Source organism: Cryptomeria japonica, chromosome 4 (assembly GCF_030272615.1).
Source record: "Cryptomeria japonica chromosome 4, Sugi_1.0, whole genome shotgun sequence".
Taxonomy (NCBI): domain Eukaryota; kingdom Viridiplantae; phylum Streptophyta; class Pinopsida; order Cupressales; family Cupressaceae; genus Cryptomeria; species Cryptomeria japonica.
This window is the reverse complement of record NC_081408.1, coordinates 459,870,214-459,896,544: the sequence shown is the minus strand read 5'-3', so window position 1 is coordinate 459,896,544 and position 26,331 is coordinate 459,870,214. Positions and strand designations below refer to the sequence as shown.

Here is a 26,331-nt window from a genome sequence, read left to right as displayed (position 1 = left end):
ATGAATAGAATCAACAGATTAATGATTGGGAATGTAGAGGAGGTGAGGAAAGAGATAGAGGAAGTATGGAAAAACATTATTCAGAATGACCCTTTGTACAAAGATGCATTTAGACCATCTCAGCCGAAAGATAAACAAGGTGAGTCTAGAAGTCAAAAGGTTGAGACTCGGTCTGAAGATCAACTGGAAGACCAAGGTAATATCACAATTGATGTTGAGAGTAGTGACAATCTTCTGGTGATAGATATCTCTACAGCCCCTATGATTCAACAAACTGATATTGGGGACAAGGGAGAGAAGAAGGATTTTGTGCTAGGAGAAGCCAAGGTAGCTAAGGTGGACAAAGGTAGAGGCATAGCTGATCCAAAAATTTCCACTCCTCTGGTTATAGGGATCCCACCTTATGTTCTGATCAATCTTGATGGCTCAGTTGATCTTGGGAAGATGTCTCTTGTCAAGAAGCTTATGCTTACGGCTACAGTGCAAGCTCAAGCCAGTCAAGATCTAGTGAAATCAGAGAATGAAGAAAAAAAGCTAATTTTGATAACTATAAATGTTTTGCAGAAGGTGGCTTCCAATGTATAGTTAGATTCAAATAACAGCCCCTCCGGTAAATTATTAGAATTGATTAACAGTGTAAATACCAATTTTGATTCTTTGGAGAAGACAGCTACTCGGAAAGTTTTGGACAGGTTTAAGGAAGTTAGAAAACAAACATTCCTGAAAAATGATTGAAGATGATAGGGTAACACTGAATAAGAGATTACAGACTATTTCTGACACATTGTCAGAAGCTGGCAAATTGTATAAATCTTGCCTCATTTTGCCTAAGTTCACTATTGATATTGATAAACAGATAGGTGTTTACCAAGGAAAGCTTGCTATTATTTCTCAATCTTTTGACCCTAATGTAACATTAACTAGAAGTATTAAAGGAAATATTATAGCCTTAAATGATCAAATCTCAAACCTTCAAGCGGATAATGAGAAATTTTTAAGGAAAGTGGGTCAACTCTGGAACCTGATTTCCATCTGGTTAAATACTATGCTAAGTAATAAGGCAGACTGTATGAAGGAAATGGCCTGGCCTATATCATCGGATTTGAGAGAATTAGAAATTCGTGCTACTGTACTTAATGCATTTATCACAATTTTGGATAACTTGAAGAGTGGGTGGGAAACTCACTTGGGATTTTTGAAGACTATTTATGCTGACCTCTTCAAGTATTTGTAAAATGTTTGTCATATGTATATCAATTTTGGGCAGCACCCCATCTTTGGCATTGTTGTCAAAGGGGGAGAGATGAGGTGAAAAATGTATAGACTAATTGTGTATAGAGTGTACAGTTTGGTGATGTAGATTTTTGGATTATTGATCTAAGGGGGAGCCTTAGAATTCTTTTATTCTTTCATCCGGTGTACAGGTTTCAACACTTAGCCATTTTTCACGTGTTGCCATCAATGCCAAAGGGGGAGATTGTTGGCAATTGACACTCATCTGGTGACTTTCGATGCCTGATTTATGGTCTAGGGTTGTCATTGATGGAAACTCTTCTTGGTGATTCGATCTGGCGGTCGTGATTCATCTTATCTGGAAGCTAGAGTTAACCGGTAGGTAGTTAACCGGTATAATAGAGTATTTCGGTAATGTTTTGGTCTGGAATGATTTCCGATGATTGCGATGTTTTTGGTGATTGTTTTTGTGGTCTCGGTGATTAGGAGACCCTTAGGAAGCATGTGATTATAATATTTTGGTCTGGTGCTATGTTTTGTTTGATATTGAAGCCAACTTGGAGCTACATGTTACACTTCTTGAAGCCGAATTAAAGGGGATTGCTTTTGTGTTAAGATTGGATATTTAAAAATTGATTTGGCAATTAATTTTTGGTGTGTCAGTGGTGTGGTGATCTATTTTGGTGCAATTAAGTGCAGTTTCACATGCGCACTTTGCTTTCAGTCGAACCGGTAGCTGACTAAGACAAATAGAGTATTCAGCAAAGCAAAGACAGTCAAAGATTCAGTGCTTACCCAAAACTCATTCTTGCATAGTCAGATGCTAATTAAGAGTTAATTTCATTTTATTTTTCTCATTGTAATCAAATTATAAGTCAGTTAGACTATCCTGAAGGTTGTAGCCTTCCGGGCAACTATATTTGAATAGTGAGCTCTAGGCAGTGAGCCTGAATACAAGTGCATTCCCCATCTATGTAATATTTATGTACTCCTGGCCATAGTATCTGAATATTGTGGAGTCTAACCCCACCATAATTTTCCCCTTTCTAGGTTGCCATGTAAAAATTTTGGTGTTGTGAATTTGTGTATTCTTTCTGGCATGTTTATGTTCTTTTTTGTTATGCATTGCTAATCAGTGGATAAAGAAAGTTTGAGGATTTGATATCCTGTAGATCATTGATTCACCCCCCCCCCCCCTCTCAGTGATCTTTGATTCTAATAACATATACCTCCACACCCTCAAATGGTTAAATGATAGTTGTATAGTGAATGTGACTCCTTTTTTTTAGATCATTTGTCAATTCATGCCATCGCATTGTAAGGAATCATAAAACTTCCCTCCCTACAATTTATGCCAATTTCTCAAACATGATATGACTCAACCATTTGGATGTCATAATTTGTCTCTAAGTATTATCGAATGATTGTAAACCAAGTTTCTAGCATGTTATTTGAAACGATTCTCGCTTAAAAGTCAACAATGTTGATTTCTCGATCTCAATGTAATTTTTTTATCTTTTGCTCTCTTTTTATTTGATTTTGAATTAATGAAGATAGAGATTGTAGTTGAAAGTCTCCTACATAAATAAATAGATTCTATTGTGTATCATAAGGGACTACATAATTATGCAAATTTAACTCATAAAGGGAGTTTTGTAGTTCTAGGATTGATGTTTGGAAAATATTAAAAAATTATCTTGGGGTGACTAGTGAAAATGGCATATAACAATAAATTTGAATAAAATGAAAACTATAAATTGCTCTCTTCAAAATAGAGCATATACTCTTGTGGATGGTCTACAATTAATGATCCTAAATACTATTAGAGTCATATTCTCAATAATTTCCTTCATTTTACTTATTTATGTATCCTTTTTTTAAATTTTTGCATTCATTTCCTCTTTTTTTGTTCATTTTTCTGCTTGCAACTTAAATTATTGTACTTGTCTCCATAGTTCAAAGGAAATGGATGACCAAGAGAATGTAGGAGGTGTTAGGATAACTAGTGAACAACTAAGAGGGAGGGGGGCGAGGGGGTGAATCAGTTGTTAACAGTTATAACATTTAATCCACAATACAACCTTAAACCGGAGCACATAAACATTCAAATGTTGATAAAGTGGAAACAAATGTTGGTAGACAAAGATACCGGTAAATAATGTAACTCAATAATTAAACAGATAATCAATGAAAAGCAACCATACCACATAACACCATGATTTTTACGTGGAAAACCCGAAAAGGGAAAAACCATGGTGGAAAACCTACCCACGGTCAGATGATACTTCTGTAGAAAGTATGTGATACAATGAGGGGCTTGCACATGTAGGAAGGTACATTGTCTAGAGCATATTTCTCATTGCAAAATAGTCTCACTGACTATAGAGGTTAAAACCACCTCAAGATAAATGGACAACAATCCAATAAAGTGAACTGCCAGAGATTGCATCTACCATGCCTGATTACAGTCTTGGTTAACCTCAATACCGGAGGCCTTTGACCTCTTTCTTAATCCCAATTTGATCACCTATGATCAGCCTGATCCTTCACATATGATATTACATTCCAATTCCATGACACACTTTCTATAATGAGATCTTACATCATTTTATACAAACCCTAAGGCCTAAACCAATTAGGTCGGCTACCTAAATGATATTACAATAAGATAATTACACAATTCCATATTAAAATGGTATGCCATGTTGGCTTAAGACCAAAACAATAGTAACAAATCCATAAATCCTCTTGAAACATCCCGGTAACGTGTAAAGTACATGTTAGCATGATACCGGTCCATAACCTAGATAGGCCCCAGACCTATTATGGGTCCACCACGCCAAAGTAATATCTTCAAGCAATTGAAGCATGATCAAAGAACATCTTCAGCATCTTGAAATCCATCTAGAAGCCACACCAACACCACATATGCATCATGTCACGATTCCTCAGTGAAAGCTCTATCGATAAAGCCTTAAACCAATGTCAATAAGTGTTTAAAAGAGTGTATGACAGTATCCAATACCAAGACAATACTAACTGACTAAAACATGCTCCAAAAGCACGTATCACATGTAACCAATCACATTCCATAGATCCAAACATCCCAGAAGTGTCCAACAGATAATCTCTTTTGCTGGTAACACTAGATCTTCTACCGGTAACCAAAACCTTTCTGCCAGTAACCATCCATAATAGCTATTGTTGATATCAATGCAACACATAATCAGTTCATCCATAATGCCAACAATCTCCCCCTTTGGCATTGATGGCAACACTAGATGTGAATAACATCTAAGTACCAAGAAGTGCCAAACAAGTCTCCCCCTGTGGAAGACAACCAACAATCTGAATGATATTTATGTAAAGTTCTGAATAAATCTCTCCCCCTAATGTATACAAATCCTTTTTTCTTTATTTTCACATCAATATCTCTCCCCCTTTGACATCAATGCCAGAAATATGACAAAAATATCAAAGCAATAATGTAAACCTCAAAGCTGACTACTCCCCCTGAGTAGTAGCACCACTCATCAATGTCGGAATGAATAATATTTCTGATAATGCATGTCGGACTGATGAGAAAATGGAATCAATCAAGTCTCTTCCAGAGGGGAAAAAACCCCTAACATGTCTCTCAAATACTCAAATCATTCCTCAGACAGTGGTTTAGTGAATGTGTTTGCAATCTGTTCTTTAGTGTTCACATAAACCAATTTGATTTCCTTTTCTTCTACCTTGTCCTTCAGAAAGTTGTACTTTATTGATATATGCTTAGTATTAGAGTGAAATACCAAATTTTTAGATATGTCAATAACTGCAAAGTTATCACGGTAGATAACTACCAATTCACTACAATTTACCTTGATAACCTTCAACATTTGCTTCATCCACAAGACTTGAGTGCAATTAGTTATTGTTGCAACATACTCAACTTTCGCAATAGATAAAGAAATGCATGACTATTTTTTGTTGATCCATGAAACCAGTTTCTTCCCAAGAAAGAAAGCTCCACTAGAAGTGCTCTTCCTATCATCAGTATCACTTGCCCAATCTGAGTCAGTATATGCACATAAAGTGAAATCATCATGTTTGGAATACCATAGGCCATATTTTGTTGTTCCTTGCAAATACTAGAATATTCTCTTTACTGCACATTCATGATTTTCTTTAGGATTACTTTGATATCTTGAAACAATACTTGTTGCATTCATAATATCAGGTCTAGTCTGGTTAGATATAACAGACCACCAATCATAGATTTATACCTTGTCGGATTTACCGATGTAGAAGTATCCTTGATAGATAATTTCTCACTTGTCACCATAGGAGTACTTATCGGTTTGGAATTTCCATACCAAACTTTTCCAAAAATTCCCTTAGATACTTAGTTTGACAGATAAAAATTCTTTTGTCAGTTTGATTGATCTGCAAACCTAAGAAAAATTTCATCTCACCAATCATGGACATTTCAAATTCATTCTTCATGTTGTTAGAAAATTCCATGCACAATTTATCTTCTCCTCCAAAAATGATATCATCAACAAATACTTCAATAATCAGAATATTATCATCAGTGATCTTATAATATAAGTTACTATCAGCACTGCCTTTAGTGAAACCAAGCTTCAAAAGATATTTATCCAACCTTGCATACCAAGCTCTAGGAGCTTGTTTCAAACCATATAAAGCTTCCTTCAATCTGCAAACCATATCTTTATCATCTGTCAGTGAAAATCCATCAGGTTGCTCAATGTATACTTCTTCCTCAAGCTCACCATTCAAAAATGCACATTTAACATCCATTTGATAAACCTTATAGTTCTTATAAGATGCATAGGCAAGAAATAGTCTAACAACTTCAATTCTAGCTACAAGTGCAAATGTCTCACCATAATCAATTCCTTCCATTTGAGAATATCCTTTACAAACCAATCTAGCCTTGTTTCTTACAACTTGACCATCCCCATTCAGTTTGTTCCTAAAAACCCATTTATTTCCAATAACATTCTTATTTTTAGGCCGGGGAAATAAAGTCCAAGTTTCATTCTTCTCTATCTGATCTAATTCATCTTCCATAGCCTTTAACCAATGTTTATCCTTAGAAGCTTCAATAACAGTTGTCGGTTCAATTTGAGAAATAAGACATACCTCTTCATTAGCTAGTTTCCTTCTAGTCATAACTCCATTGTTCTTGTCTCCAATGATCTGATCTTCAGAATTATTTAATCTTACATACCTTGGTGTCTTTTGAACTTCAGGTTTACTACTCTGATCATCAGTCATAGTCAAATTTTGTGATTGTGTCGATGTAACTGTCTCAGCTTCCTGTACCGGTTGAGGCATTGTCGGTTCAGTTATGATCATTTCTACTATCGGTTCCTCGATGTATGATATAGAATGATTTATGTACTGTTCATCCACTTTCACATTAGCACTCTCAACAATTTTCTATAATCTTTTATTATAACATCTATATGCTTTGCTCTGAATTGAGTATCCAAGAGATATTCCTTCATCACATCTAGGATCAAACTTTCCAATTGAATCATCTCTTTTGATATAGCATTTACTTCCAAAAATTTTGAAATATTTAACATCAGGTGTATGTCCAAACCATAGTTCATAAGGGGTCTTACTAGTTTCACCTTTGATGTGAACTCTGTTGAATGTGTAAACTATTGTACTCACATCTTCTCTCCAATAGATATGAGGAAATTTGGCTTCCATCATCATAGATCTTGTTGCATCCAAAATGGTTCTGTTCTTTCTTTCCACTACTCCATTTTGTTGAGGAGTGCAGATAGTTGTCTCTTGATTCCATTTGTCTCACAATAACTGTTAAATTCATGAGAAGTGAACTCACCTCCTTGATCTGATCTTAGACATTTGATTTTCAATCTTGTTTTAGTTTCACCCTTCACTTTAAAGATCTTGAATTTTTTCAAAAGCTTCAAACTTCTCCCTTAGAAAAGTCACCCACATCATTCTAGAATAGTCATCAATAATCAGCATGAAATACCTATCACCTTGAAAGCTTCTAGTCCTTGCTGGACCATATAAATCAGTATGAATCAAATCAATTGCATCATTAGATTTATCATGTATTCTCTTAAAATAACTTCTAACTTGCTTACCCAATTGACATTCCTTACATACCGGATTATGAGGCTTCATAATTTTAGGTATATCTCTAACTGCCTTAGTTGAACTGATCTTAACAATACAATAAAAATTAACATGACACAACCTCTTATGCCATAACCAACTCTCATCAATATGAGAAATTAAGCATGTCTTATTACTAGCATTCAAGTGGAAGATATTACTTCCTATCTGAATACCAGTTGTAATCTCCAAACCAGTCTTGTTAATGATTTTGTATTTTCTATCTTTAAACTAAAGTTGGAAACACTTATCAACCAATTGACCAACACTCAAAATATTATGCTTTAAACCTTCTATATAATAGACATTATCACTATTATGCTTGCCATCCAAAGAAATAATACCTCTACCTTTGATCATACATGCCTTGTTATCTCCAAATCTGACTTGACCACCATTGTATTCTTGCAAGAATAGAAATTTCCCTTTATCTCTAGTCATATGATGTGAGCATCCACTATCAATTACCCATTCGTCCTTATCTTCAACTTTTGCTGCCAAGGCCTTTTCTTCATTCTTGATATCCAGTATTGGTTCATCTTCCTTCAAAGCATAGAACACCAATTCCTTTCCATTATCGGATCCACTAGCAGAGTCTTCTTTTAGTTCATCTCTAGAGTCATCAGTTACTCCTTCCTCATTTTCTATGTAGCATTGTTTACTTTTCTTGAATCTATATATGTTCTGGTTATGCTTAAAAGATTTCTTAATTCTTTCTTCAAACCTTGCATTCCTTTCAGGACATCTAGATGCAAAATGACCAATATTATTATATGCAAAACATTTAAAAGGTTCTTTTCCTTCATACTTACTTCCAGTTGGTTCTTTAGGTACTCTTCTAGCAAATAAGGCTTCAAGTTGATCAAATTCTTCATCTTATTTCCTCATGTCTTCCAATTCTTTTGTATATAGGGCTTTCCAATCACTTTTATCAGTAGATGATGATGATGATGATGCATGAAAAGAAGGTTCAGACTTTATAGCTCCTGAACATCCAAATTCTTCAAGCTCAAAAGCAGATAATTTCCCAATCAGAATGTCTCTATTAACTGTAGTGTTTGCCATTGTTCTTAACTCATTAATTGTAGTTGCCTTCATCTTGTAAGCTGGTAGAAGGGCTCTCAAGACTTTGGAAACTATTTCATCTTCACTTAGAAATCCTTCACAATATTTCATTCCCATAACAATCGCATTTACTCTTTCCATAAATACAGCAATTCTCTTCTTATCTTCCATTTTCAAGTTTTCATATCTTACCCGGTAACCATCAAGTTTAGCAATTTTGACAGTAGGGTCACCTTCATTCAGAGTTTGCAATTTCTCCCACATAACCTTTTCCAATTATTTATCAGTCAATCCCATGATCTGTTAATCAGTAAGTGCACACAAGAGGGCTTCTCTAGCTCTACAATCATTTTTAATATTCTTATCCAAGTCTGCAGGAGTAGGATTGCCAGATGTCGGATCATAAGGTGTGTATCCTTTCTCAGTGATCTCCCAAATATCTTTGCCAAGACATCTAAGATGAGTCTCCATTCGAATTTTCCATATCCCATAATGTGTTCCATCAAGCTTAGGGATTTCTCTTCTAAAAATAGTTGCTAGTGGATTAGTAGTGTTAGTTACCATAGGATCTACCTCAAGCGGTTAAGCTTATGCAAAAGAGGACCAAAGCTCTAATACCAATTGTTAGGATAATCAGTGAACAACTAAGAGTAGGGGGGTGAATCAGATGTTAACAGTTATAACATTTAATCCACAATACAACCTTAAATCAGAGCACGTAAACATTCAAATGTCGGTAAAGCAAAAATAGATGCTAGTAGACACAAATACTGATAAACAATGTAACTCAACAATTAAATAAATAATCAATGCAAAGCAACCATACCACATAACACCATGATTTGTACGTGGAAAACCCAGAAAGGGAAAAACCACGATGGGAAACCTACCCACAGTTAGATGATACTTTTGTAGAAAGTATGTGATACAATGAGGGGCATGCACATGCAGGAAGGCACATTGTCTAGAGCATACTACTCATTATCAAAGAGTCTCACTGACTACAGAGGTTAGAACCATGCCAAGATAAATGGATCAGAGATAGCATCTACCATGTCTGATTACAGTCTCGGTTAAGCTCAATACCTGAGGCCTTTGACCTCTTCCTTAATCCCAATTCAATCACCTATGATCGACTTGATCCTTCACATATGATATTGCATTCCAAGTCCATTACACACTTTCTATAATGAGATCTTACATCATTTTATACAAACCCTAAGGCCTAAACCAATTAGGTCGGCCCCCTAAAGGATATTACAATAAGATCATTACATAATTCCATATTACAATGATATGCCATGTCGGCTTAAGACCAAAACAACAATAACAAATCCATAAATTCTCCTGAAACATCCTGACAACGTGTAGAGTACATGTTAGCATGATACTGGTCCATAACCTAGATAGGCACCGGACCTATTCTGGGTCCACCACGCCAAAGCAATGTCTTCAAGCAGTTGAAGCATGATCAAAGAACATCTTCAGCATCCTGAAATCCATCTAGAAGCCACACCAACACCACATATGCATCTTGTCATGATTCCTGAGTGAAAGCTCTGTCGGTAAAGCCTTAAACCAATGCTAGTAAGGGTTTACAAGAGTGTATGATAGTATCCAATACCAAGCCAATACCAACTAATCAAAACATGCTCCAAAAGAATGTACCACGTGTAACCAATCACATTCCATAGACCCAAACATGTCGGAACTGTCCAACAGATAATCTCTTCTGTCGGTAACACTAGATCTTCTATCGATAACCAAAACTTGTCTACCAGTAACCATCCATAACAGCTAGTGTTGACATCAATGATAAAACATCAATGCAACACATAATCAATTCATCCATAATGCCAACAGGAGGTTTGTGGTAAATAATTTTTGTTTTCTCCTTCATAATCTATTTTTCTGATTCTATAGCAATCATTTTAGCTAGACATTCTAGCCCAATTCTTATTGCATGTCGGTTTCCTTCTCTTCCTACTATATTGACAACTCTTGTTCTATTTATTTCACACATATCACATGTTCCTCCTACTGCATGTCCAGCATTTTCCCTTTTTACTTTCCAACTTTTATTTCCTGACTCCCAATTGAAAACTAGCTTATTAAATGAGTGCTTCTCATAATCTCATAGAAGGAAATGTCCATTCCTTGAACCTCTTGAATGTTGGAGAATATTTCATTAAATAGTATAACCTTAGATTAATTTTAGTAGTTAAATAAATAAATAATGTTAGATTATTAGTGAATAGTTAGTTGATGAGAATAGTTTCTTGTGTAGAAGTTAAAAATGTTGGGATCCAAGAACACTGAGAGGGGGCGTGAATCAATGTTATGTCAGTAACACGGGATTTTATCCTTTTATACCATACACATATAAACTATTAAACAAATAAATATATAACTTGAAGCAAATAACCCATCCACATAAATGAACACCATAACACACAGAATTTATACGTGGAAAACCTCAAAGAGGAAAAACCACGGTGGGATTTGTGACCCACAATATTCATTCACTACCATAGGAAAGGATATTACATATAATGGGGGCCTGCACATGCAGGAAGGCACACTACCTAGAGCATACTGCTCATCACTAAAGAGTCTCACTGACTACAAGCTTCTTATTGAATTAAAACAATAAAATTAAACTCAAATATGCATCTGCTATGCCAAATAGAGTTCTGGTTCTAGCTCTACTCTGTACCAATTCATAAACCCTAAACACTACTACCGGTATCTCTTCTCCTCCAAGAATGCTTTCCAAGCTATCTATAGATCATTGCATGATATAACACTTGCATACAAATGATCTACATACATATACTTCGCATTATACAGTTCTGCTATATTCTCCTATGTCATATCCTTATCATATATATCAAAATGACTTGGTAGACTGACCTATATACCCATTACAAACAATATGCCTTATGTCAGCTTACAATGTATTACAAAAGATATTCAATGTTGGCCTCAACAATAATTAAAAAATGATTTACTAAATAAATCTCCCTTGATGTCGGCTTCCTTCAAGTACTGATGTCGGTGTCGGTGTTGGTGCCGGTGTAGCCTTGAATGCTCCAAAGCCAATGTCTACCGGTATATGACTTCCATCTAATCTTGTTGCCATCAATGACAACAAAATGAATCTGATGAGTGTCAATTGCCAACAAAAAATAAATAAAAGTTTGTATCAAGGATCATAAACAAATAAATAATATTTTTTATTTTTCTATTTGTTTATCAATATGGTATTAGGGTAGGCAGAGGAGTGATGTAGTAGGCAATAAGTGAGGCATAGGGCACAGGTATTTGAATAAAAAATATTCACATTTTTAGCACAAAATTCTATGGAAGCTATACTTGGGAGATGTGATTGATAAAGGAGTTTCTTTTCATTTGCAACGAATGAATATGAAAGCGATGAAGAAATGTTATGACATTTTATAGAAGGCAATTAGTTCTATTGTACAATATCGTGAATCACACATTTCTTGATAGAGCCTTCCAATTCCATCACTCTACTCCTCTAACCATGCCAATAGAAAGATATTTAAACTCAGTGTGATAAAGCATGTTGTTTGTTGCCTAAGTGTTGCAAAGATATATATTTCAATTTGAAAGCTAATTTCAATGGGCTTGTGATATATTGAAGCACTTTTCAAGGTTTACACATGTTTGATCATTATTTTAATAAAAATAAATTAGTGTTGAAGCAAGTATAACTTCTATTGACAAATGATTATGTGATTGGGTATATCAAATATAAGAATCTTGTATGAGATGTCTTAGCAACCAATCAAAAATCTATCTTTTCCAAATGCTCACCCCTTGAACCTATATATTGTTTAGGCCAAATATTACTACCAAATTTTCCGGCACGTGCCAATTGGAGTTGCTAATGGTCTACTTGATGCCAAATATTACTACCAATTTTTTTGGTGTGTGTCGATTGGAGTGGCTAGTGGTCTACTCAGTTCTCAATGAGAGAGAACACACATCTTCATAGGCATTTACAGGGGCCACCAATATAGGATTTTCAACAGATATGTTGAAAACTAAATAATGGTAGTTTCCAACACAAGATGGAAATTTATTCAACAAAATGCATGCCTAGACTAGGCTAGACATGGAAAATGTTGAGGATGTCTTAGGTTAGATTTGAAGTCTCCTTCATTTTTGCACTATTACACTGTGGGTATTTCTTGTTCATGGTATTGCTAATACACCATATCCATTTGACTTGTAGATCTAGTTTGATCTCTGCTTTAGTTTTATAGTGAGATAGGAAATTGCGAACTATTGCTTGGATTGAGTGAGGAAAACTAGCAGACAATTGCATGGTTTTATAGGGCCTTTTGGATTTAAGTCCTATTGGAGGAGGAAGTGGATCTAGGTTGGGTTCATTGCTTCTTGAATGACTTTTTGTTGACTATGGAAAAAACTCAAAGCTTGGATTTATCATTTATCCATCTCCTTAGGTAAGCTATGATCAATGCTATAGAAGTTTTTAGATGGAGACATATGAGTAAGATTTGAAGATTTAATTTCATTTGTTTTGTTACACTTTTTAGTTTAGTGGGTCTATAGTTTCATTTTGTATCATGATGTGGCTTATCCTAATATGATTTTATATGCTTTCTTTTTTGAAATCTCATATCTTTACCTTAACCAGAAATTAACTGATCTGAATCTGTTTTGGGGGAGTCCTAGTATCAAGCTCTATTATATTGGGTCAACATTAGTTGTTAGTAGCCCCCTTGGTTTAGGTTGTCTCTATACTTTATTTGTCTAGGTGTTAATTACATGGCATGAGTTGATGTTTTCAAATAGTTTATTAGAAGAAGAAGCCTCCAAAGTGCTGAAAAAAAATAAAAAATTTAGGCATGTTGTAGCAGACCATGCTGACTAAGAAAGCCGACCCTTTAGAATAGTAGGGCTCCAATATCTAAAATCAACTAGGCTAATCATAACACTTGAACAGGCCAGATGAATAGGTATAAATTATGTTTCAACGTGGCTTAGATTTTTCAATTCATATGCCAAAGTATTTAAAGTATATGTGGGGTAAACTTAAACCATCGTATCAACATCCATTTCAATTAGAGGCATACATATATGTCTTTAAGGTATCTATTACTAAACTTGGTCTAACAAGTTGCTTACCATGCTTTACTACAAGCATGGATCTGGATCTCACTCCTGAGGATCGAAATCTAGACCACAAATATCTAAATAATTCTCACATATTTGAGATGAACATAAAGTATGATATCATTATCCATTTCAAATAGAAGCATACCCCTATCTCGGAAAAGGGGATATATACCTAGTAGCATTGATTTTAAGGTTTTTGTAGGATTTAGTCACTTGAAGCTTGTTGTCATTGTAAGGGATTAAAGGTGAATTGTTCTTCACAGAGGCCTTTAGTTTTCACTCATTTCCCTTTCAGCAATCATATGTTGTATTTTCTCTTTTACTTGGCATTGATTGTCTTGTGGTTTGTTTAGAACCTTCTAGGGCTTTTATTCATCTCTTGCTCACTTAATGTAAAGTTGTTTGCAACTTAATTTCTGGAACTTAATATGAAAAAACTCATTACTTGACTCTAAAATATGTTCAAATAATTGTGATTTTTTCTTCAACATGCATGGTCCTATCCTTTGCAACCAATAATTTACCTTGAATTTGTATGCTTTTCTTATAACTGTAACTTCAGAATGTGCAATAAGATCCATACACTTAACAACTTCATCATTACAAACTACAATAGTACCAAAAACCTACTATGGCCACAATCAACTCCATTATATGATTCTTCAACAACCTTGGACAAATATTTTTAGATCTATACATTGAATAGCTTCTTGATAATCTGATAGTGCAGATGCAATAGCAATTTATTTTATGCTCTAACTCAACAATACTTGTTTCTTCCATACATTCTATGGCCTTGATGTTTACCATTTCAAATAGAGGCAAAGACATTTGGTGAATATATGTTAATGTATATAAAGGTATAGGATGTATTTACTTTGATAAAAATTGCTTGCAATTTCCACCCATACTTCCTCTTGTTGTCTCTATTATTATGAGTGTGTTAACACAGTGCAAACTCAAACTTGATTCGAGGTCATCTTCATGAAAAATTTGTAATGCCCTAATGCTAGACCAATCTTTACATCATGTGATTTTTTATTTCTATTATGCTTGAGTTGTTAAAAAATTTATTATGTAAATCTTATATAAGCGATTATGTATTTATGCCTCAATGGAGTCAAGGGAATCCAATGGTCAAATATTTTGGTAGACGGTTTCTTAGCAATGGTATATTTGCCACCCATAGAGCTACTTCTTGGAAAATTAGCTACTATAAATAGATTGTAGTAAGTTGTACTCACTGAGATTATGTGGCCTTAAAAAAAAAAAAAATGATTGCTAGGGTGATTTTACATGTATGTCTTTGTCTATTAGTTTTTGGGAATTGCTTGGTTTAAGAACTTCTTGCTCTCTTTAGATTGCTTGGTTTTAGATCTTGTTAATCCTTTGGGAATTTTTGTTCATAGAAACTAAATTGTCTTCTCTAAATTAGGAAAACTTAATCATGAGTGACACCAAAATTGTCTCCTCTAAATTAGGAAAACATAATCATTAGTGACACCATCCAGAGTTGTCAAGATAAAGAAGTCTTTAGAAATTAGTTTATGATTTTCTTTCTCTTTTTTGATATGCTCAAAATCTTCTTCTTAGGCAATATTTCTATCAAGCGGGCTAATGTTTTATGTTTTAAGCTATGAGTAGTTCCATGAAACATTTTTCATTTTTGAAATTCAAAAACGACTACTATTGTTTAGGAGGAAGATTTGTTTTGGCTTGGGGGATGAAATTTTTCAACATTAGCTAAAGCGTTTTATAGCTAGGCACCAGAACGAAAAAATATGTGTATAGAAAATATCTAATAGAGCATCTTGCTCATGATATTTCACAACACTCGGCTAATTATTAGTGACCATATTGGCTACGCCTATTCATAATAATGTGTAAAAGTTATGTCTCTAAATATAATTGATACTATTCTTGCCTATTTTTATATATTAAATAATCCCGTGCTACAAAATATTTAGCTATCATACTCTTATAGTGACACTTGACATGATTGGTCATAGAGATTCTATTAGTCACAATATTCTAAATAGTAAATCAAGAATTAAAGGACTATTGTTGTTGGCAGTGGCCTTTGACTAAGATGAAATGCCTGAAAATTTAATAAATGAGCTACAAAAAGTTGTGTCGCCTACCTTAAAAAAGATTCCTAAGCTGGTATACTTCAAAAGCTATTAATTTTATCCATATGATGTTGCAATGCTTATGAAGTGACAGTACAAGCAAAGTTATCATACTCAAATCTCATCTTGACTTTGACAAAACTGGTAAACCCAGACAATTATGACTCACAAAAACAAGGCAAAATCTCCACTACTCTTAACTTAGGATTTTTGCTTGCATATAAATGCTTTTCTCTCTATTGCATGTTCTCATGCTCGAACTCTCAGATTATGGTCATGAAACATCACTTAAATTATGTGAGACTGACCTAATTTAAAAATCTATTGGTTGTTTATACTACTTCAATTCTTCTAAGTCTGTCAACAACCACACATCTGTCTTGCTTTGCAAGGGCTTTAGTGAGGTCATCAATGCATTGCCTGATGATGATTGGATTTTGTTATCAAAAGATGGAATTGGAGATATTGCTATATGTATAAAACCTTTGTCAAATTGTAAACCAACATAGAATGAGATACCGATGTTAAACAATCCATCCTAACATGGGTATTTTGTGTGTCAAAGTCTCCTTTTACAGGTTTTGAACATTTTCTTCAAAATTTTAGTTAGATTTTTAATATCAAAATATTTATGTGGAGTTATCATTTGTGGATATATTTTAAGGTATTTTGGGCTCTGTTAAAAACCCTCTCTGATGTTGTGTTTGTAATAGGTTGGCAATGTAATTGTGGGATCTGAAATCTAATAGACTCTACATTATGGTATTTAGGAAGTCTCTCCTACAATACTGACCCATTTTCTATGGGAAAAGCAAATTGAGTAGGAAGATTTTGAACCTGAATTCAATTATAAAAGGTCCCTTCATGAAAACCCACAAACATCAACTTTTTATAATAATTCAACGCAGTTTTTCATGCTTTTGGCCCGACCTAACCAGGATGAGGTAAGTACCTAGATTAGAAATTTCTATTGAAATGAGGTTACAAGTAATATTTGTTTTTCATTTGCAATTTAATAATTTAATTTGTATTTCTTAGAATAGATAACGTTGGAGAGTTCTAGACAAGAGAATGATATTGCATCAAATGAAGCATTTATTTTATAGGTATTTTTATATAAGCTTTTTTGTTTACTTATATATATAATGTTGATTTTTTAAGCTATGCAATGGTTTAGGTGAGAACATGCCTGAGGTTGGGCACAACTTGTATACCAGTAGATTCTTAATTGTCCGATGACCTTCCTCTACTGCTATCAGGATTTTGTATAATAACTATAAACAATTACATGGTAATCTTCCTTGACAAGTTAAGTTTGTCTGCACTGGCATATACTTAAAAGGCTATAGTGTTGGCATTTCAATAGAAGGAGATTGTTGATATTCATTAAGGATATTGAGAAGGTTGTTGAAGATTATTGATATAACTCAAGAAGGATGATAACTATCTTTAAAATATTATTTTGTCATTGATGTCATGAAATTGATATTTTGATTCAGTATGATGTTGCCATATCTTGAGAAGATTGATTTGAAGAGAATTGAGATGTCGGTAAAAGACACAGAAAGAATATGAGGAATAAGGGGAGAAATAAGTTATTCAATGGGCAACTATTACCGAGTTAGACAATGATGAGATCATGATGTTTAGATTGTTTTGATAGCCTACATATGTTGTTGATTGTAAGGTTAATACTATACTATGTCACCGAGCAAAGAACCTAGTCGATAAACCCTAAGGAACCTAGTCGGTAAACCCTAAGGTTATCAATATCGGTTAATGAAGGCGGAATGTCTACCGAGTAAAGTTTAGTATTTACCAAGTTGCAACCGAGTTATGATAGACAACATTGAAGGAATGAAAGTGTTATTTAATGAAGGAAGTTGATTAGCTAAAGTTGATTAAATGATTGATATGACGTGCAAGAAATTTGTTAAGGATCTACGGCTTTGAAAATTCAGGAGCTAGATCTTCAACACAGATTGAACCACTTAACCTAACACAAGTTCCAAGAATGGAATGCAAGTTCCTAGGTGAAGTAAAATCTTTTTTAGATCGAAGGATACATTGAACCTAGTCAATATTGAAGATCTGATGGCTATGATTGATCATGGGAAATGTGATCAAGGAGATTCAGCGGTTAGCAAATTGTTTATAAATAATAAATTTTTAATCAACAATGTATGCGGGTAAGTGTAAGCACAGGGATGCTACATAGTGATTACCGAGCACAGAAGCTTGAAGACCTGTTTGAATAACAGAGTAGGGAGCCCAGCAAAGGGACAAGATAAGTCCTATGACTAGACAGTGTTGAGCAAATAAGAATCTACTTTAGCATTTTAGATGTGAAGTTGCAGATATATTTTTATTACTGTTATTTTTTAAAGTGACAGAAAATCTCTTAACCGGGTGGACCTAACAGTCTTATTTGTAAATCCTCTAGCAAGGTAACATTCTAATTGAGTGTTTGAAATCCTTTGACAAGGTCACTTCTAAAAAAGTGAAGATCCTAACAAATCTAAGGTAAATCCTTTAACCGGGTCACATCTAGCAATGTGTTTGTAATCTTTAACAGGATTTGCTTTTAACCGAGCATACTCTAGAAGAGTATATTTCTTAGTGGGTCTGAAATCCCACAGTGGTTTTTCCTTATTTGGGTTTCCACGTTAAATCTAGTGTTATATGTGTTATGATGATTATGTGTTTATGAGTTAGCATGTTTAGCAATTTTTGGTTATATTGCTGAAGTATAAGTTACCGAGGTTGAATCTGTTGATTTTATGGAAGATTAAGTTTGTATGATTCACCCTCCCCCTCTCATCTTGTTATCTATTGGCATCAGAACTTTGCAATTGGTATCAGAGCTTTAGACTCCAGAAGAAAAGTTTGAAGGTACTTGAGTTAAGATCCGAAGATGTATAAGAGGGATGCCCCAAAGCTAAACAAGTCAAGTTTTTCCACATGGCAGAAAAGGATGAAGCTGCACCTATCAGGAATTGGAGAATATGCTACATACTATCTGGAGAATGATTATGTTGCACCGATCACCTACTCGATGACTATGGAAGAGATAAGAGCGAAGCAAGAACACACTCAAGCAATGATTGAAATATCATCAGCATTGACCGACTTAGAGTTTAATGATCTAGAAGGTTGTATTGATACAAAGGCAATGTGGTCTAAGATTATATCTGTTTATGGCGGTGATGAACATGTACAAAGAGCAAAAGTGGACAGTTTAAGAGGACAACTTGAATCTATGAGGATGAATGAAGGAGAGAACATAACCCAGTATAGTACAAGACTAAAAGAAATTGTCAATTAAATCAAAGGATCGGGAGGAACTATTGAAGAGAAGGATGTCACAAGTAAGTTATTGAGAACCCTTCTACCTGCTTATGCCATTTGAGTCTCTACAATCAATGAATTGAGGTTTGTACCTAACATGCTAGTTTCTTTAGATGCTACTATCAGTAAGCTACATGCATTTGAGTTAAGTAATTTTGATAACAGTGGGTCTTCGGTAAATAAAGTTGAATCTGCATTTAGTTCTTTTCATCTTGGTGAATCTAATGATTACAATGATAGAATGAGTAAGTATTCTGAAGGGAATCACAGTGGAGCAAGTGAAAGATTTCATAAGAACATGGAAGAAGTGCACAAATTGTATGAGGAAATCAGAAAGTAAGAAGAGTTTGAAGCATTGTTGGCCAGGAGGTTACCGAGAGGCAAAGGTAAGTATAAAGGAAAGCTACCTTTGAAATGTTTCAATTGTGATAAAATAGGACATATGGCCTCTAATTGCCCTAACAAAGAATCTAGTGAAAAGAGAGAATACCGAGATGACAGACAAAAAGACAATCACTACAGAGGATACCAAGATTTTAGAATGAGAGATAGAAAGACATGCCTAATTGCCGATGAGGAATCCAATGATGATAAATCTGATGAAACGGACACAGAGGAAGTTGTTTATGTGGCTATTAAGGATGGATCAGATGAAGAAAGGTATGAAGAAAAAGCCTTAATATCTCACATAAATAATAATTATTCTTGGATCACAGATAGTGGATGCTCACATCACATGACAGGTGATAAACACAAATTTGTTAAATTAGAAGATTATGATGGAGGCTATGTAAGATTTGGTAATGATGCACCATGTCTGCTAAAAGGTAAAGGCTCTATCACACTTCTTGACAATGCAAAATGTGATGATGTTTATTGGGTTGAAGGTTTGAAATACAATTTGTTGAGTGTAGCATAGCTAAACAACACAGGTTACCGAATAGAATTTCATAAAGGAATTGTCAAAGTTCATGACAAGCATGGAAAGTTAGCAGCTATCGGGACTCAAACAAAAGGTAACACATTTCACCTTGACTCAACTCAGAACAAGTGTCTTTATGCAAAGATAGATGATACATGGTTATGGCATAAAAGGTTTTGTCATGTAAATTTTGATAATCTGATCAAAATAAGTAAGAAGCATTGAGTAAGAGGTCTACTGAGTTTGGAGAAACCTGAGAATGCTATATGTCGAGGATGCCAGATGGGTAAGATGATAAGATCAAGCTTTACAAGTAATTCCTACACTTCTAAGGGAATTTTAGATCTTGTGCATACTGATCTTTGTGGTCCTATGAAAGTACAGAATTATTATGGTGATAAATATTTCATATTATTTGTGGACGATTATTCAAGGATGATGTTAGTTATGTTTTTCAAAGAAAAATCAAAAGTTTTTCAAATGTTTAAATGGTACAAGGCAAGAGTTGAAAATGAAACAGGAAGACAACTGAAATGTCTTAGATCTGATAGAGGAGGAGAGTTCACCTCTGATGAATCTAACTTATTCTGCAATAATCATGGTATAAAAAGACAAGTCTCTGCACCGAGAACTCCACAGCAAAATGGGATAGTTGAGAGAAGAAACAGATCTATTGTGGATTGTGCCAAAACCCTAATGATTGAAAAGAGAGTGCCACAAAAATTTTGGAGAGAAGCAATAAGCACTGTTGTTTACACCCTGAACTGAGTACAACTGAAGAAAGGAACTTTGAAGACACCATATGAAATCTGGTATGACAAGAAACCTAATGTAAGTTACTTTAAAATCTTTCGAAGTAGATGCTATGTACACAAAGATGACAGAAATGGAAAGTTTGATTAGAAAAGTGAAGAAGAAACATTTCTAGGTTATTCTTCTAGAAGCAAAGCATTTAAATGTCTGATCAAATCATCTAACAAAATAGTAGAAAGTGCAAATGTGAAAATTGATGAATTTGCAGAAAGAAATGATGAAGGAAATTCCAAGGAACTAGAAGGTTATGAAGAGTTTGTCTATGTTCAACTGACAAGTCCTACTAAGAGAGTTACTGAAGAAAATGAAGAGAATATCCAATTACCGAGTGATGAAGAAGATCATACCGAGCCTACCGAGCCTGTATTAGCCAAATATGTTAGAAGGAATCATGCATCAAGTCAAATTATAGGAGATAAGGATGATCCAGTGATGACAAGGAACAAACTGAAACAGAACACATGTCTGATATCTGAATTTGAACCAAGAATAGTAAAAGAGGCATTTAACAATGAAGATTGGGTAAATGCTATGACAGAAGAGATTGATCAAATCAAGAAGAATGACACTTGGACATTGGTCCCAAGACCAAAGGACAAAAATTTAATCGGTACAAAGTGGATTTTCAAAAATAAACTAAATGAAAAAGGTGAGGTCATTCAAAATAAAGCAAGAATAGTTTGCAAAGGATATGCTCAAGAAGAAGGAATAGATTATGGTGAGACTTTTGCACCAGTGGCTAGACTTGAAGGAGTAAGAACATTGTTGGCATATGCTGCTTTCAAAAATTTCAAGGTATATCAAATGGATGTCAAATCTGCATTTTTTTAATCGTATACTAGAAGAAGTTTATTTTGAACAACCTGAAGGATTTGTTGAAGACAAGAATAAAGATCAAGTATGTAAATTGAACAAAGCTTTATATGGTCTAAAACAAGCACCTAGAGCATGGTATGAGAGATTTCACTCTTACTTAATCAAGATTGGTTTTATAAGAACAAGTGAAAATAGCAATATGTACATGAAGAATGATGAAGACAATGGAATACTGATCTCAGCCATATTTGTTGATGACATTATATTTTGTGGAAATGATTCTCTACGCAAAAACTTTGGTAATGAAATGTGCAAAGAATTTGAGATGTCACTAATCGGTGAGATAAAGTTTTTTATAGGTTTACAGATACTGCAAATGAAAGATGAGATTTTCATTACTCAATCCAAGTACATAAAGGAAATCTTGAAGAAATTTGGAATGGATGATTCAAAACCAGTAAGCACTCCTATGAATACCAACTGTAAACTATCAAAGAATGATGAATCTGCATCTACTGATGAGACACTTTTGAGTATCTCTGAAGCAAGTTAGGGATCCTACCCCTATCTTCTACTCACTGATAGAGTTTGGCGAAAGCATCAATTTGATGAATCTACAGAATATTATTTGTGGATTGATGTTGATTTACGCACTTTAGGAAGTTTTCTAAAGGTGTGCAGGAACGTGACCAGGGAAAAGGACACAGGAAATAGTATTGAAGGAAAAGATTGCTCTGATCGAGTTTTAGATGTTACATTTGCATGTGTAACTCAACAAAAGCAAGCACTTCACAGCAGAACAGTTCATGATTTAGTTCTTTTACTTTTTGGCATTGTTGTCAAAGGGGGAGTAGACTAAATGGTAGACTAAATAGTAAAGCCCTAAATGAAGAAGCTAACAGAAGACTAATGATAGGGGGAGAAGATTACTGAAAAAGGGAGAAGACTAAATGCAAGATAACAGCTCAGAAGACTAATGAAAGAGGGAGAAAGCCTAGAAGACTTCAGAAGAAGAAAATAGCTCAAGGATAACAGGAGAAGTCTCCACAGCAATCTGAATCCGAATCAATTTGAATATCTTATTGGTATTACTGTTTAAAAGTTGGTATTGTCAGCAATGCCAAAGGGGGAGATTGTTGGCATTTCAATAGAAGGAGATTGTTTATATTCATTAAGGATATTGAGAAGGTTGTTGAAGATTATTGATATAACTGAAGAAGGATGATAACTATCTTTATAACATTATTTTGTCATTGATGTCATGAAATTGATATTTTGATTTAGTATGATGTTGCCATATCTTGAGAAGATTGATTTGAAGAGAATTAAGATGTCGGTAAAAGACACAGAAAGAATGTGATGAATAAGGGGAGAAATAAGTTATTCATTGGGCAACTATTATGGAGTTAGACAATGATGAGATCGTGATGTTTAGATTGTTTTGATATCCTACATATGTTGTTGATTGTAAGGTTAATACTATACTATGTCACCGAGCAAAGAACCTAGTCGGTAAACCCTAAGGAACCTAGTCGGTAAACCCTAAGGTTATCGATATCGGTTAATGAAGGCGGAATGTCTACCGAGTAAAGTTTAGTATTTACCGAGTTGCAACTGAGTTATGACAGACAACATTGAAAGAATGAAAGCATTATTTAATGAAGGAAGCTGATTAGCTGAAGTTGATTAAATGATTGATATGAAGTGCAAGAAATTTGTTAAGGATCTATGGCTTTGAAAATTTAGGAGCTAGATCTACATCACAGATTGAACCGCTTAACCTAGCACAAGTTCCAAGAATGGAATGCAAGTTCATAGGCGAAGTAAAACATTTTTCAGATCGAAGGATACATTGAACCTAGTCAAGATTGAAGATCTGATGGCTATGATTGATCATAGAAAATGTGATCAAGGAGATTCAGCGGTTAGCAAATTGTTTATAAATAAGAAATTATTGATGAACAATGTATGCGAGCAAGTGCAAGCACAGGGATGCTACATAGTGATTACCGAGCACAGAAGCTTGAAGACCTGTTTGAATAACAGAGTAGGGAGCCCAGCAGAGGGACAAGATAAGTTCTATGACTAGACAGTGTTGAGCAACTAAGAATCTGCTTTAGCATTTTAGATGTGAAGTTGCAGATATATTTTTAGTACTGTTATTTTGTAAAGTGACAGAAAATCTCTTAACCGAGTGGACCTAACAGTCTTATTTGTAAATCCTCTAGCAAGGTAACATTCTAATTGAGTGTTTGAAATCCTTTGATAAGGTCACTTCTAACAAAGTGAAGATCCTAGCAGATCTGAGGGAAATCCTTTAACCAGGTCACATCTAGCAATGTGTTTGTAATCTTTAACAGTATTTGCTTTTAACCGAGCATACTCTAGAAGAGTAATTTCTTAGTGGGTCCGAAATCCCATAGTGGTTTTTCCCTATTTGGGTTTCCACGTTAAATCTGGTGTTATATGTGTTATGATGATTATGTGTTTATGAGTTAGCATGTTTAGCAGTTTTTGGTTATATTGCTGAAGTATAAGTTACCGAGGTTGAATCTGTTGATTTTATGGAAGATTAAGTTTGTATGATTCACCCCCCCCCCCCGTCTCATCTTGTTAGTTATTGGCATCAAAACTTTACATATAGATAATCTGATCTGTTATACATCCATGATCAATATAACCTCTCGTGGACTTTAGATTTCACCTAACATTTAGAGGGTGGGCCTAAATCACATCGATTCCACACTGCTGAAGAGATTGATGTTTTCTTTTAATCATGTGTACTAACTACATCATTTCAGTGAACATATGAAGTATCTAAACATGAGATCTTGTTGCATTAAAGGTGCATCATTTTGCTCAAAGAGTTCTTGAATTTGTCAAGAAATCAGTCTTTTTTCTTAGGCCTACTTGAGCTTAGACCTATGTGTGGAACTTCACAGATGGCAATAACCCAATATGTTTTCAGCTTAGAATCTAAAACAAGGGATTCTGCTAATTCTGACATTATATTCAAAACCTTTTGGAATCATCAAGATGCAATAGTATGTTGTGCTTCAAAGGTAATTATGCATAGGAATTTTTTTTTGCTTAAATCATATTTCTCCAAATGTTTTTTTCTCAAATATTTCAAATTAGGACTTAAACATAAATGTACAATTTACACTAAAACACTTTTCGAAGTAATAGAACACTCAAATTGAATTTGTAATTTTTTTAATCTTCTTGCCAAAATAATATTGTGTTGCTATAATAAATGTTCCTTGATCAAACTTTTGGCTAGGAAAATTTTTCCACCATTAAAATTTCATGAGTATCCTATAATGAATCTTTTAATTCTTGATTTTACGAGATTTCAAAAATCAAATGTGAAATTTAAAACCTTTTATTGACCTGGCTATCTGTTCTTTCCAATTGTTCTGGAAATTGTGAACTTTCAAATTCCAATTGTGTTTATGTTATTGCAACATTTGTATAATATGACTTTTACATTTGAAGTGATAGATGTATTTGTTTAGATTTATGAATACTTTCAGATGTGCTAGAGTAGTATGTCATTCTACCATTCTCCTAAAAATATCTCAACAGTCTCTTTCAGTTCAAAGAGGGATTCAGAGTAACATTGTTAGATTCATACATTTTATTTGAATTAATAGTGTTTTAGTTTTTTAATTATCAAACTATATACCCAGTGCAATTGTTGCTAATAGTGTTTCTAATTGCTAGAACATTCCCAAGTGCGTTTTTGCAAATTAAGCAGGTCTACACATGTTGGAAACCATTGAAGATTATTTATCAAGACTTCCATGGGGGAAAACCATTCCTCAAAGTGTGAGAGAAATTGCTTACAAATACTTGTTTCAAGTCATCCATCAGGTGGGTGGAAATGATATAAACAATGGTATTATAGCTTCATATTTTTTATACATTCACCAATAAATATTAATGTTTTGGGCCTTTGAGATTCCTTTATTTGTGGCTTTGGAGGCTAAGAGCATTATTTTTTCACTTGTCTTTACAGATATTCTTTACATTCCAACAGGGGTTCAAGTATCTAGAAAGTGTAGGGTTGATGCTTTTGAACGAGCAGTGGCTTGGGATGTTCTAGATGGCAATATCAACATTGACCTCGTTGCAACTATGTTTAGGAATTGGTCATTTCTACATTAGGCACATAATTAATATTCATGTTCAATTGGTTTCCAAGTAGCCAGTCAACTGTAGATTGTCAAAGAGAGCGCAATGAAGGTATGAAGACTATGTTGGATGACTGGAGCTTTCCATTCAGCAATATAGAGATTAAATGGCAATTCCAAACCTTGATCAAACAAAAACAATATTGTTCTACCACTCTTTAGGCAGGAACTTCCCTGCTCTACAGCTCTTGTTTTCTTATTGTGGATGTGGCTATAAAATTTGTGTGAATGAATATTATTGGGAAATGTTAAAAGATTTGCATGGAGTTAGTATTGTTTTTAAATGAAAAAATAAGGGTGTAATGGAATTTTTTGAACTATGTACAGGACAATTAAAAGAATGATTCCACACAATACTATGCAAAGGGAATCATTATATACTAGGCTAAAAACTTAGAGAGGAGTTTCTCATCTAAATGCTAAGATAAAGACAATGGTCATCACAGATGCATTAAATATTTTAAGGATGCAT

The 26,331-nt window shown here is 34.3% G+C and overlaps 1 pseudogene; it reads left to right on the top strand.

The window, feature by feature from the left end:
• LOC131077398 (homeobox-leucine zipper protein HOX33-like) lies at positions 1-25,833 on the top strand (annotated as a pseudogene).
• The last annotated feature ends 498 nt before the right edge of the window (positions 25,834-26,331 follow it).